Below are 14,898 nucleotides of genomic sequence, written 5' to 3'. Positions count from 1 at the left end.
AGAGATTTTGAGTCCTGTAACTAAAGTTTAATAGGAGTCTGTTAAAAAAGGGATCAGATCAGAAGTATCTGTTGTGCTATGGGTAGCTGAGGTTTGCAAATTTCATGTGGAGTCCGGGGCTGAGAATTAAAAATTTGGATTTCAAATTGATGGTCTTAAGATTCTGGATTCCATTTTATGGAGTGCACCAAAACAGGTTGGCAGAATCAGGTGGCTCACTACATAGGGAAAGGGAACTAATTTTTGAGATTCTAGCCCAGATTGTGGAGAATCGTGTTCAGGGAGCGCTTTATAGTTTACTTGTTATTCCTTATGACAAAAGATGTTTTCTTTCTTTCCTTTTTTTAGTGCTTTTTAAAACTGAAGTATAGTTGATTTTACAATGTTGTGTTAGTGTCTGGTGTACAGCATAGTGATTCAGTCATACACATATATATTCTTTTTCATTATCGGTTACTATGAGCTGTTGAATACAGTCCCCTGTGCTCTTTGTTTATCTATTTGTATACAATAGTTTGTATCTGCGAATCCCAAACTCCTGATTTATCTTCCCCCTCCCTGTCCGCTTTTATAACCATAAGTTTGCTTCCTATGTCTGTGACTCTGTTTTGTAAATAAGTTCATTTGTGCCATTTTTTAAGATTCCACATATGAGTGATATCATATTGTATTTTTCTTTCTCTTTTCAACTTACTTCACTTAGTATGACCGTCTCCAGGTTCATTCATGTTACTGCAATTGGCATGATTTTATCCCTTTTTATGACTGAGTAGTATTCCATTACACACACACACACACACACACACACACACACACACACACACCATATCTTCTTTATCTATTCATCTGTTGATGGACTTTTAGGTTGCTTCCATGTCTTGGCTATTGTAAATAGTGCTGCAGTAAGCATTGGGGTGCATATATCTTTTTAAATTAGAGTTTTCTCCAGATATATTCCTAGGAGTGGATCATTGCTGGATCATATAGTAACTCTCTTTTTAGTTTTTTAAGTAATCTCCATACTGTTTTCCATAGTGGCTGCACCAAATTACATTCCCAGCAACAGTGAGGACATATTTTCTCATTTAATCATCACCATATCCTTGTGAAGAAGGTATCACTGTTACCTTATTTTATAGATGTAGTGACTGAGGTCAGAAAGTTTAGGTTAATTGCCCCAAAGTCACACACAGTGACTGAGACTATCTGTATTATCTAACTTCAGATATCAGCCTCCTTCTGTACATGTAAGTCTATATTTCAGTGAGCAAATGGAATAAAGACAAAAAAATTTAACATAGTCACATTCAGAATCTTTCTTCCTCAAAGGAAGGCTTCTCAGGTGGACAGCTGCTTTTGTTCTGTGGAATCATATGAGAAGGGAGCAGAAGACTGAACTACAGTGGCAATGACAGGGAAGTGCTGGAGGGAAAGAGGGGTCTTTCAGGAAGAGAAATGGGAAGGGGGATGATGGCAAATGCAGGCTGAGATCTGACCGGTAATGTTGGGTGTTTGGGAAGCATAGACCATGAACTTGGTAGAACATCAGTGCTCTGTGAGAGAGTAGGAGGGGGTGGGGAAAGAGGGTCTTGAGAAGATTTATTACTATTATGAATGGCGTGCTTCTTTGGTGCCGTTTGAAGAAATTGCAGCAAATATGTCAATTGCTTTTCAGATCTCTTTGAAGGCTGGGGTCTTCTTTCAGAGTCAGTGCGTCTCTGCAGCTAGTCTAGCCTTATGGGTGTTATGTGAGTTAAAAAGCCAAGATGTCAGTCCAGGTTTCCACTCTCTCACATGTAATTAGGTAAGGAAAGAGAGGTCAACAATGTGTTATGGCCAAGCCTCAACAATGCCAAAGGGAACTCAACAATGCCAAAGGGAACTCAGCGATGCCAAAGAGAAATAGGCAAAAGAAAAGTTTCTCCCTTATCTCCTTAAGTCCGCTGGTGGGGGTCACAGTTGGGCCAGAGCCAAAGATCCTCAGATTACAATTCTGAGGGTCTGCACTTCTGAAGTCTCTCTTTTCTCCTCAAACCCAAGAAACTCTTCTTGGTGCTAATCTGATCCTTCTCTAGTTGCATAGGACCATGAATATCCTTTTAGTCACAGGAAGAGAAATAGCACAGCTCTAAAGGGACACTTTCTGGCAATTTCCCCCTTGTTTCATAGCTTGTGGTGAGTGTGGTCTTGTGACTCGATTCCCCTGGTGTAACAGTCTGGGCAGCAGTGCTGGCCATGGGTCATGAACGGGGGTATGGACGTGTGTTGCCTTAGCTAAACCACTGACCTTGTCCCAGGAGAGAATCCCCTGTGTCTCGGCCCAGGCAGGGCTGGGAGTAGGAGAATCTGAGGCCAAAGGGAGACTCTGGCACATGACTTGCCTGGGGACTTCAGGTCTGATTTTGTTGAGAATTGGTATTTTATCTGCTGGTTTCAAGGCTATTAGTTTGGTGTAGGAAGCTGATTCCTCCTTAATTGTGTTCCACTGTCCAGAATGGCCTTCCCTCGTGCTAACTGACAGAGCAACAGCCTATTCAGTAGTTTGAGTAGGAGTGGAAGCAAACACTTTTCTTTCCTGTCCCTTGAGCTACTTCCTTCCACAGCATGAAGCAACTACGCTTGCAAAATAATGTGCATTGTTCATTCCAAACTACTGGCCAGTGCTTGATTAATATTGTAATTTAGGAGGTATCTTTTCATAGCCTTTTCCCCCCTTGGGTTGCAACTTTATGTCCCTTAAGATGATTACACTAAAAGGAACTGCTCTCATTTGGATGAATAAATTTTACCTGTAATTAAAAAAAAAAGTTATCCACATGACTTTATGGCCTCACCCTGTGGAGTTCATTTTTTGAATCAAATAGGACTCTTGGGTTGCAAGCAACAGTTGAAAAGCAAAGTCAATCCAACTAAAGTTGCAATGTAATGCCCTACGTGACTGGAAAGACAACAGGTATATTAGTAAGGCCTGACTGTGTCTCCAAGGCCCATTCCTCCACCTCTCAGCTCATTGGTTGGCTACAGTTTTGTCTATGATCTTTAAGATGGGAATAATCATAATTCATCCACGGAGAATTGTGTGAGTATTTAAGGAGCCCATGAGGGTGTGTACCTCTGTGGCTAAGAACGTGGGCTTTGGAATCACATGTGGCATCTTCACTTACTAAATTACTTGTGTAAAATGAGGAGACTTGGTAGTACCAGAATTACAGGGCTGCTGGGATTTAAAATGATAGCATGTACATAAAACCTCTAAGAGGGTGCCTGGCACATGGAGCCACTCACTAAATGGTAGGTATGATTTGAGTAGAATTTTGAAGTGACCGTCAATGGTTTGAAATGAAAAAGCAAACCCAGGCATGAGAAATGGCAGGAAAAGGATATGGATGGTGATTCATAAAGGGGGCAGTTTGGGGTTGGGACAGCAAGGTAAGCTTGGGTAGTGCCTGGGTGTAGACATGTGATTCCTGCTCTTTGTGTCAGAACTATGACAAAAAGACAGAACCAAGAGACGGTCTAGAGAAGAGCCTGTCAGCCAACCAGGAGGTCAGCTCGTTGGAAGTTTCCAACAGGAATGCTGTGGTTTTGGAAGTATTCTTTCTGTAGAATTACAGAGCCTAGCTCGATGCTTTATCTTTGATCAGTGTTCGCTGCACTGACTTGAATTGCCTTCAAGGTCAGAGATGATCTTCTTAATCCTTCGATGGTGGGAAATCATCCTTCTCAGAAATTGGATTTTGTAATTCAGAGCCAAACCTAATGAATAAGGTGAAGGATCAAGCTGAGTAATTCTGATTCAGATTTGAAAAAAAAAAAAAAACTCAACTAGTGTGAGTTTGGATGGTTTTCTCCCCTCTGACTTAGACTAGCTTTTGAAAACAACAGGGATGAATAAGTTGTAACACTCTAAAAAAAATCAGTCTCAAAATTTCACATTTTGCACATCGAATACATGAACTTGATAAATTATGGTGTACTTGCTACATACTAGGCATGATATTAAGTGCCAGGGTTACAAAGATTAATAAGTATTTCTTTCTTGGGGAAGAAATCAGGATTTCTTCCTGTGGGGAGTGAGACCAGCAGATGAGTCATTATAATGCGGTGAGATCACTCTTATGGAGTTCGTTTGGGTTCTGTGAGCAGTTCTGTGAGTAGGTACGGGTGAGATGGGGCAGGGGTGTGGCATTTGGGGGAGGTTTTAATGTAGAGGTGATGCTGGTGTAGGATATTGAAGGAGGAGTATGAATTTACAAGAATGAGAGGGCATGGAGTGGTGTGTGTGTGTGTTTCAGATAGGAATTTATGTGTGAATGTTCGGAGACCATGGATGTCAGGAGAATGTTCTGAGGAATCAGTAACATCAAAGAGATGAAGTATTTACGGGTCATTTCTCCTCATTTGTCAAAGCCGGGAGAGGCATTCAAGTTTCGATATTTAACTAGGGTTAGCATTTGAAGACTCCTTCTAGGATGTCGTGTCTTAAAAGTCAGCAAATAAAAGGCAGCTGAGAGAAAGACACGGGTTCTATCTGACTTTCCCTCCCCAAAATCTTGTAAAGATTTTTATAGATGAGAAACCTGATGCTTAGGGGTTTAAATAATTTGCCCCAAATCCAGAAGACTAGGATGAAGTGGAACTGGGATCTGAGTAGGAATCTGCCTCCTTCCAAACAAAGACCATAAGACCATGTTCTTCTATGAATAGAATTTTATCTTCATCTGATGGCTCAGGGCTTTGTCTCGCCTTGGGTCCACCATTCTGAACGGGAGACTGTTCCATGCAGTTTGGTAACTGAAGATGTAGCAGCGGGTGCAGGAGGCTGAGTGCACGGACTGACCACAGCAATGCCCAGAGCAGCGGTTCTCAGATTTCAGAGTGTGTGAGGTTGCCCTGGGGGACTTTGTGATGGTTCTGATTCCCACACCCCATTTCTGAGGGTCTGTCTTGTTGTGAGGCACCTTGGCTGATTCTGTTGCAGATGGTCTGTGATTCACACTTGGATGAGCATCACCTTAAATGAATTTCTCATAAGCAATTGGTTCTTTCTCTTCCTCCCCTCCTTTCTTCTCTTCCTTTCTCTCTTGTTTTCTCCTTCACCTCCTCCCTTCTTCCTCCATTCCCTTCTTCCTTCTTTCTTTTCTTCCCTCCTTCCTTCCTCCCTCCAACCTTGCCTTCATCCCTCCCTCTTTCCTTTCTTCCTATGTTCGTCTGAGGGTTCTGTTAACTGGGCTCCAGTGATTGGAGGAGATTATGCATATTTAATATTCCCTCTCTCTTTCCTCTCCATTCCTTGACTTTCCAACAAGACTTCGCTCTCCTTCGGGTGTTCTGTGTGCCTTTCACACACACTTACATAGACATCTTCCCCAGATTAAAACATACACTGAGTACCTAATACCTTCTGATTATAACTAAGCACTTTGAAAAACGTAATTCAGCCAAGGTAGGCATGCTCAGTTATTTGCTATACATTTTCATGTTGTCTCTGTATACTTTTTCCTCCTAGTCTCTGCCTCCCTAGCTTTTCTGCCCTTTACAGGATCCTGAAAGGTCCTAGACGGGTAGAATATAGACTGATGCTTAGCGACTCTTTTCCAGCTCTGGTTCTCAGCCTTTCTCCCAGCCTCTGGCAAACCTCACCCCTTGGGGATCCGCAGACCTGCGCTTCCCCAGCCATGCTCACCTATTCAGATGCTTTTCTCATCTTGTGTCTCTGAAAAAGGGAAATCCCACTTTAGTTTGCTTTCCATTTGGCTCTCCTTGTCGCTGCTGGTTTTATATCTGGATATTCCCCTTTAGGGTCATAGGATGTGAGGGCCACATGGGTGACCCGGACTTGTCCCAGTGAGGCAGATTTCTCTTCTGGACCCTGGTGACAGGGCCCAGCATTCTCGGCATAGTGGATTCCTTGCACAGCATCACACAAATGATGGGGTCCTTTCTGTCTCTCTGCTTTGCCCTGGGGGCCTGGATTCTGGAGTCAGGTTGCCTACTTTGATTCTCGCTCACTAACTGAGCTTGGGCAGATGTTTTAATCTCTTTAAGTCCTCATTTCCTCACCTGTTAAATGAGGACCATAAAGTGGTTGGAGGTTTAAACAAAACGATGCCTGAATGAGAGCGCTGCTTTATGGTAAATGCTGTTGGAGCTATTGGTGATTATTTTCACTGTTAATCCACTTCCCCAAGTCAAATTCTTTCAATCTTGCAAGGCCCAGCAGGAGCTCTGCTTTTTTTTTTTTTTTTTTTTTTGGTCCACTCAAGCCAGCAGGAAACTCTGTCCTAAATTCTCATGATCATTCATGTCTGAGGTGAATGCTTGATTGCCTTTAATATTTAATATTGTGTTACTGTTGCACTAGGTCCTAATTGGTTTTATTCTTGGTTCCTGCCATAGAGAAAAGTCCTTGAATACTGATAATAAAGACAACCTTTTTCTTTTAGCCTCTCCATCACCAGTTACGTTATCAGCATCAGCTCTTTTTTTTGGGTGTCACGGTTAAAGATGTGGAGATCAACACGCCCAGCGTGAACTCATTTGGGATAAACAGAGATAAATTGGTAGCATCTATACTGCAAATGACAACATCCTGAGGTCCAAAATCCAGTTGGCTCCATCCAGTTGCTGCTTTTACTAGGAGAGAAGAAGGTCCTTACTCAGAGAGAGTGCATTTTAAGGCTTGAATGAGTACCTGATGGAAGACCTTGTTTTGACATCCATCTCCTTCTAAAGCTGGTGATTCTCAGCCCTGGATGCACAGGAGAATCACTGGGGAACTTTAACTTCTACTGATACTCAGGCAAAATTCTGGGCCAGTTAAATCCAAATCTCTTTGGATGGGAGGCGCACAGGTATAATATTTTTTTTAAAGCTTACTATGTAGGGTTTTTTGGGTTGTTTTTTGTTTAGATTTTATGTGTTTAATCTGTTACCAATTAATATTAATTTGATCAAACAAAATTATATTTTAATTGGCACTTATAATTCATTTAGGAACATTCTTCTCCACTAATACACTTGAAAAGCTTAACCAGGTGGTTTTATGATTTTATGATGCAGCCCAGGTTGAGAACATTGCCCTGTTCTAAAACCAAGTTCCTCAGTCCCTCTACCTGGTGAATGGGTTTTAGTTTGAATTTCATGCATTCATCCTGTTTTTCTAGGGTGAGGGGCTGCAATTAGCTTGTAGGAATTAGCTTTTAAGTCAGCATGGATATCTTATGGGTCCAAACTATGCCGTGAAAGAAACAGTTTATTTTTGTGAGCCTGCTCACGCACACTCAGTACGTCTAGAAATAGGATTTTCCTTGCCCTAGGTCACTGGTGCCATAGTAGAGAGCTGACAGGGCTCCCCGAGGACCTAAAGTATTTATAACTCTTACAGTATTTCTGCAAGGTGAGCTTTGCTGCCGGAGGCCTGATTCGGGGTGGTTAAGAGTCACTAAGGTAGTGGAGTTGGGCTCAGCTGCCCCAGGCTCCTGGGGAAATAGCTCTTAGCACTGAGAGAGGGGCTCAGGTGTCCTTCCCGGAGAACTGAAAGGAGCAAGGCAGGGAGGCAGACTCCCCAGGCTTCCTCCTTCACCTTGTCTGAGATATTTCACAAAGGAATCAATTAAGATTTGAAAAAAACATATTTACTGAAGTGTAATTTACATAATGTGAACTTCATCTGTTTTAGTACAATTCAATGAGTTTTAGTAAATTTGCAGGGCTGTGCAACCATTACAACAATCTAGTTTTAGAATATTTCCGTCACTCCTAAAAGATCTTTTGTGCCTGTTTACAGACAATTCCTACTCCCAGCTCAGATCCAGGCAACAACAAATCTGCATTCTGTCTCTATAGTTTTGCCTTTTCTGGATGCTTCATATAAATGGAGTCATAACAACATGTAGTCTTTTGGTTTGGCTTTTTTCATTTAGCATAATATTTCTGAGGTTCATCCACGGTTGTAGCATGTATCCATATTTTGTTCCTTTTTAATTGCTAAATAGTATTAAATTGTATGGGTGTGCCACATTTTATTTATTCATTATCAGCTGATGGTCATTTGGATTGTTTCCATTTTTTGGCTACTATGATTAATGCTGCTACGATCACAGATGTGTAAGTTTTTGTGTGGACACATGCTGTCATTGATCTTGGGTAAATAGCTTGGCGTAGACTTCTTAGATTGTAGGATAAATTTATGTTTAGCTTTTTGAGAAATTGCCAAACTGTTTTCCAAAGTGGCTCTGCATGATTCAAAAAAGAGAAAAAAATTGATAACGTAGACTTGATCAAATTAAACACTTAGGAGCTTCAAAAGACACCATTAAGAAAGTTAAAAAACAAGCCACAAAATTGGAAAAATATTTGCAAATCGTATATCCAATAAGGAACTTATATCTAGACTGTATAAAGTGTTGTGGTATCTCACTATGGTTTAGTTTGTGTTTTATGATTAACAGTGTTGAGCACCTTTTCAAATGCTCATTTGCCACTCATGTATCTTCTTTGTCTACACATCTCTTCACATATTTTGCCCATTTGCAAATTGGTTTGTTTGTCTTAGTATTTATTCGTGCTTTCATGTCTTATCTAAGAAATCTTTTCCTACTCAAGGTCATGAAGGTTTTCTTCTAGATTTTAGATTTTCTTCTAGAACTTTTACAGTTTTAGCTCGTATTTAGGCATTTGATTAATTTTGATTTAATTTTTTAGGTATGGTGTGAGTAGGAATCTAAGCTAATCTTTCTGCACGTGGGTATCCAATTCTTCCAGGACAATTTTTGGAAGTTATCCTTTCCCCGTAGAATTGCTTTGATGCTTTTGTTGAAAATCAATTGACCATAAATATAAGGGATTGTTTCTGGACTCTCAGTTTCATTCCATTGGTTTATATGTTTATCGTTATGGTCAATAGCCTATCTTACACCCAGTAGTTAGTGCGTCCCACTCCCCAACCCCTGTCTTGCCCCTCCACTTCCCTCTCCCCATCGGCAACCACTCGTTTGTTCTCTATATCCGTGAGTCTGCTTCTTTTCTTTGTTACACTCACAAGTTGGTTGTATTTTTTGATTCCACACATAAGTGATATCACACAGTATTTGTCTTTCTCTGTTCAGACAGCTTATTGAATAAGCCATTTTCACCCACATTTTGCACCAAGGAAACTGATACACAGAGAGATAAAGTCAAGTTCCCAAGGTCACAGAGTTTGTAAGAGGCAGAGCAAGATTTAAACCCAGACTTGCTTAACTTCAAAGCTTCTGCTTTTCCACCACACTTCACCACCCCCACTACCTCCACCAGGTCTCATCAGGGGGTCTACAAAGCAACAATAAATTCCAGGCAGAGCACATAACTCTTCAGTGGAAAAATGGACACTGATAAGTGATTAATGTATCTTGCTTATCTTACTTAACATGTTAAAGGCTTAATTCTTCCTCAAGATTCAGGAAGGCAGATGTGATTTTCATCACCAAGGATTATATGGGAAAAACCAAGCTGAATTCATAAGTGGTGACCACAGTGAGCTATTACAGAAAGTCATCTGGTTTACATGGGTATAGGGATTGAGATAAAAGGTAACTTTTAATACCAGTTTTCAACGTGACTTGACTTGAGCACTGAATTCCACCTTACAGCTTCCGTTTTCTCAACTGTGATATCTTTGGTGAGAGAAAATAGAGGCTGTGGCAATGTGAGATTTCAGATCCAGAGCTGCAAATGTCCTCCTGCGGGTTACTCGGGCAACAGCAGCAGCAAACTCCCCATGTGTATGAGGATAGTTTTAAGTTGAGCCTGCTCTTACAGTTCGCCAGTTTTTTCTCATTTACCGTGCCGGAGATCTAGGTTTGATTTCTAGCAAATTCTTTAACAGGATTTGCAATATGGAGAGTGCATAAGCTTTGCAATCAGATGAATTTTTGTCATTTCCACTATTTGTTAGTTTTGTGATCCTGAGAAATGTATTTAACTTATCTGAGTCTCAGTTTGCTCATGTAATTTGGTGCAAATAATTGTCATGAGGAGTAAAACAAGACAATGTCTGGAAATAGCCTATTAGTGCTGGGGTATGATATGTTCTAGATAAAGAGTAACTTTGCTTCTTTCTACTGGAGTTTAAACTAGATTTAGTTTTAAAGTAATCTCACTGTGAGCAAATATATTAGTCAGCTTTTGCTGCAGTAACAAATAGCCTGCAAAACCCAGTGGTTAAAAATCACATACATTGTTTCTTTCTCATGTCACCTGAGGACTGAATTAACTGTGCCTCTGTTGGGCTGCACTGGATTAGGACCTGCTTGTTGTGTCTTTCATTTCAGGATCATGGCTGGAGAAGTGCACCCTTCTCATGGCAGAGGGCAAACACTCAAAAGAGCTGGAGCCAATAGACACAAGCGTATTTAAAGTTTCTGCTTGGACATAGTGTGTGGTGTATGTCATGTTGGCTCACATCCATTGTCATATACCCAAGTCAGTTGGTGGAGAAGTATACTTTATCTAAAGGGAAGCATGATACGAGCTTCGTAAAAGAACAAACAAGCTACCTTAACAAGCAAGAATTTTGATAGAGGCAATTCTTGGTAATCCAAGAATTATTCATTACATACATGAAATATTTGGGCTACTTTGTTTTTATCTTTCCCTTTGGCTGTGGTGGTTTGCTTTTTCAGGTTTTCTGTTTTAAAAACAGAGCTGCTGACAGACAATTTGTCAGTGTCTGAGAAAATATTTTCTGATTTTCTTCCTGCCTTTTATTTTTCTCAGCCTGTTGCTGACCATCCCTCTTGACTCTTTTAAATGTCAGCTTTCCTAGGTCCCTTTCTCTTCTCATGCTCTTTTCTCTGGGTGATCCCATACATAACCATGGCTTTAGCTGATTACTCTCTGAGGAGTCTTTTTTCCACATATCTAGCTCAGATACTTTGCAGTCCCAGACCCATACTGCCAGCTGCCCATGTGACATCCCTATTCCAATGACATACAGATCTCACTGTAACAAAATACAACGCTTGTCACTCTAAGTGTATCCTCTAGGACCAGACCATCCAGCCAGTTGTACACATTGAACTCTAGACTTCATCCTTGCTCCTCCTTCTCCCTCACTCACTGATCCAGTCCATTTGCAGGTTCCATTGCCTTTACCTCCTAAGGGCCTCTCTAATCAGCCTCTTCTCTCCTTCCCTCACACTCCCCACCTCCAACTGTGATCCTCTATCACCGGGACTCTTGCAGTGTCCCCAGCTGCCTCCCTGCTGTATTCTTTCATTCCCCTTGTAATTTGTTTTCTGCACTTACAACTACAGCCAGAGTCATTAAAAAAAAGAAATTCGAACTTAGCCATATCCCTCTTTGGCTTAAAACTCTTCGATGACTTTCTGTAGTTTTTAGAATAAAGCCCTAAATCCTTCCCATGGCCCTCAGGGTCCTGCACAATCTGGCCTTTTCTGTCTCTCCCATTTTATTTTGCATTACACTTCTGATTGTCTGTGTTGTAACTACAATGTTCTCCCCTTTCAAATCCTTGCATGTGTCACGCCCTCACCTACCTTGGGGACTCTGCACATGCTTCCCTCTGTTTGGAATGCTCTGACCCTGACCCCCATCCTTGAAATCCCCGCTCAGCTGTCTTTTCCTTGTTGAAGCACTCCCCAGCCTCTCCAGACTGAGAGTTGTTTTCTCTTTTATGAGATTAAAAAAAAGTCTGTGCATATCTTTATGTGCATAGGATGCATTTTGTAACATTATTGTTTGCTTATGTGACTCTCCGCCTGGGCTTTGAGGTCTGAGGTCCAGAGTTCTGTCTTACTCTCCAAACAATGTTGTTTTTTTTTTTTTCTCAAATTCTTTTGAGCTTAAATAAAACTGTGCAAAAGAGAAAGCAAAATTCTCTGCTTGCAGAACTCTTTTGGACTCAACCCCTGTTCATTCTCTCCTTGGCACAAAGTAGGCTTTAGGAAAATGGGAAATTCGGGGAGAGCGTGAACCACCTTACATTCCACATACGGGAATCCGGCCTTTCAGACGGGACTCGGGGACAAATGTTACTTAACACCTCCCGTTACTTAACACCTGACCTTAAGCTAGTCATTTCATCTCTTTAGGCTTCAATTTCTTCGTTAATAAAAATAAAGTTTGCAGACGGGAGCTCTGATATCTCTTCCACCTGCAAATTTTTATGTTTATTATTACAGGGTTTAGGTCCTTTATATAAAGAATCTTTAAAGTTTTAGAGCCATGACCAGAGTTTAATCTCCATTTTAACTTGAGGGAAAATGAGAATGACTGATAATATGTTCAAGGTTCATGCAGCTCATGAGGAAATACCTCACTGTGTAGATAATGCTGATCATTATGGTGAATTTCTTTTTACTTGTTGTTCGCTGGGTGGGGTTGAAGGGTTAAGACAAGATGTGCCCGAATAGACTTCTACTGGAATCTGGTAATCCCTAAGTGTCTTCTTAGTAGACTTGCAGGGCTGCAGGGCATTGATGAAAATTTGTTGCGGAGTGGGCCTCAGTGAGACTGCAACTCAGGGAGCTTCACAGAGCTCCTGCCACGTGTGCTGCACGGTGCCAAGTTCAATGAGGTAAAGACTGTAATCCATGGGCTACTTCTGAAGGAGACCAGATCAAAGGATTAAGCCAGTTCTGATCCAATTTGCTCTTTGGAAATGAGCCTAGAATCACTTAAATAGTCCGTTGTGTGGCAGCCAAGTAGATCCCAAGTCAGGTACCATACAGTATTGTTCTTTTTTTTTCTCACTTTTTAAAAAATTTTTTTAATTGAAGTATAGTCAATTTCTAATGTGTCAATTTCTGGTGTACAGCATAATGGTTCAGCCATACATACACATACATATATTCATTTTCATACTCTTTTTCATTATAGGTTGAATATATTTCCCTGTGTTATACAGTAGAAAGTTCTTGTTTATCAATTTTATATATAGACACATGTACCCCAATGTTCATAGCAGCATTATATACAATAGCCAAGATATGGAAACAGCCTAAATGTCCATCAACAGACAGCCGGATAAAGAAGTTGTGGTATATTTATGAAATGGAATACTACTCAGCCATAAAAAAGAATGAAATAATGCCATTTGCAGCAACATGGATAGACCTGGAGATCATCATTCTAAGTAAGCCAAAAAGAGAAAGAATAATACCATATGATTTCACTCATATGTGGAATCTAAAAAAAAAAAGAAGGTACAAATGAACATATCTACAAAACATACTATATTGTTCTTAAACATTTATCTTGGCCTAAATAATTCTCCTGCTTAAGAAGCCAACCAGCCCATGCCCTTTCCTAACCTGATTGCATTTAGCATTGTCTTCAGAGTGCCCCATATTCTCAGTGGCTCCTCCCCTACCCCTCAGAAGTATCCGAACTATTATTGCTGGAGCTTAGGGCCAGTGTGCAGTGTCCACCATCTGGCTGCTTGCAAGGAATGGCTAATCCTTTTAAAGTCTTAATAGTAGTAGATGATTTGTTTGGCCCTATTTCCTAGCAGTAGCTTTTAGTTAGCCTGTGTCAAACCCACAGGTTTTGAGCTTGAATCCTAGAGCTAAAGAGCAGTTAACAACAGAAAGGAGCTGACAGTGGAACCAGGCAGAATCAAATGGGAAAACTTTATTTTGTTAATTTCTCTAACATGGGGTCTTCTCTGTACAGAGAGGGAGACTAAGTTGGTAGAGAAAACACAGAGCACGGCATCAGGAAGACTTGCTGGCTGAACACGCCAGCTCTGCCAGGGACTAGTCGGGTGAAACAGGGCAACTGCTAACCTTTTTAAACCTTGGTTTTCTTGTCCATCCAATGGGACAGCAATTTCTTTCAAAGTTGAGGAAAGGCTTCATGAGCTGGGAAATCACTCTAAAAACACTGGGCGCTGTTCTGTGTGGAGCCCAGACCTCTCCTCCTCAGGTGGGCCCTGGGTTTGGGGAAATGTGAGATGCTGGGTGGAGTCGTGGACGCTGTTACCTGTGAGGTGTCCTCAGCGCTGGTGAGACCTTGAAGTCTCAGAGACAGCAGCTGTGTAGACGAAGCAGAGGGTTCTTCCCACAGCCAGGGCTTTGCTTGTTTGCTCCTCAAAGGTCTGGCAGGAAAAGGAACTTCAACACATGGGCTGGGGGGAGGGGTGGGAGGGGGTTAAGGGGTGAGTAGACGCTCTCCTGTCACCTCCCTTGTTAATCGCAGGCACACAACATTAAATTACTCACACCCCTCAATAAATGGCACCATGTCATCATTTTTTTGGGCTAGGCACCCCTTTTTTTAAATCTACTACTCTTTACCCTCATTTCCACTCACCATTCATTTAATGTCATTCATTTATTGTGTTTAAAAGTGAATTTAAAAAATGTACATAAGTGATATGGCGTTGCAATCACTCATTTAGTCAGCAAAAATTTATCAGTGCCCCCTTTATAAGAGGCTTTGTTCTAGGCCTTGAGAGGCATCCAGGGACAAAACAGCCCCAAATTCCTGCCCTCCTGGAGCCCACATTCTCATGGTGAAGGTAGGGGTGGGGAGACAGTACTTATTACCTTTCAGATGACTATACAATTTACTTATTACTACGTTTTGTCATTGTCTAAGGTAAAAATGGAGCAGGTTAGTAACGGGGCTGTGTGTGTGTGTGTGTGTAGGGGATTCTGAGGGTTTGTAGTTTCAGGCAGAGGGAACAGCCAGGACGAAGGCTCTGCTGCAGCCCCAGTGCCTGGCGTGTGTTAACAGCAGGGCAGCCAGCGAGGCTGGGGCGGAGTGAGAGGTGGCGACAGTGAGAGAAGGTGATGTTGGTGCAGTAGAGGGAGTGATGGTGTCGGGAGGACCAGACCACGTGGGACTTTGTAGAATGTTGTAAGGACTTTAGCTTTCACTGTGGGGTTTGAG

Source organism: Camelus bactrianus, chromosome 21 (assembly GCF_048773025.1).
Source record: "Camelus bactrianus isolate YW-2024 breed Bactrian camel chromosome 21, ASM4877302v1, whole genome shotgun sequence".
Lineage (NCBI taxonomy): Eukaryota > Metazoa > Chordata > Mammalia > Artiodactyla > Camelidae > Camelus > Camelus bactrianus.
This window is presented reverse-complemented; position numbering follows the sequence as displayed.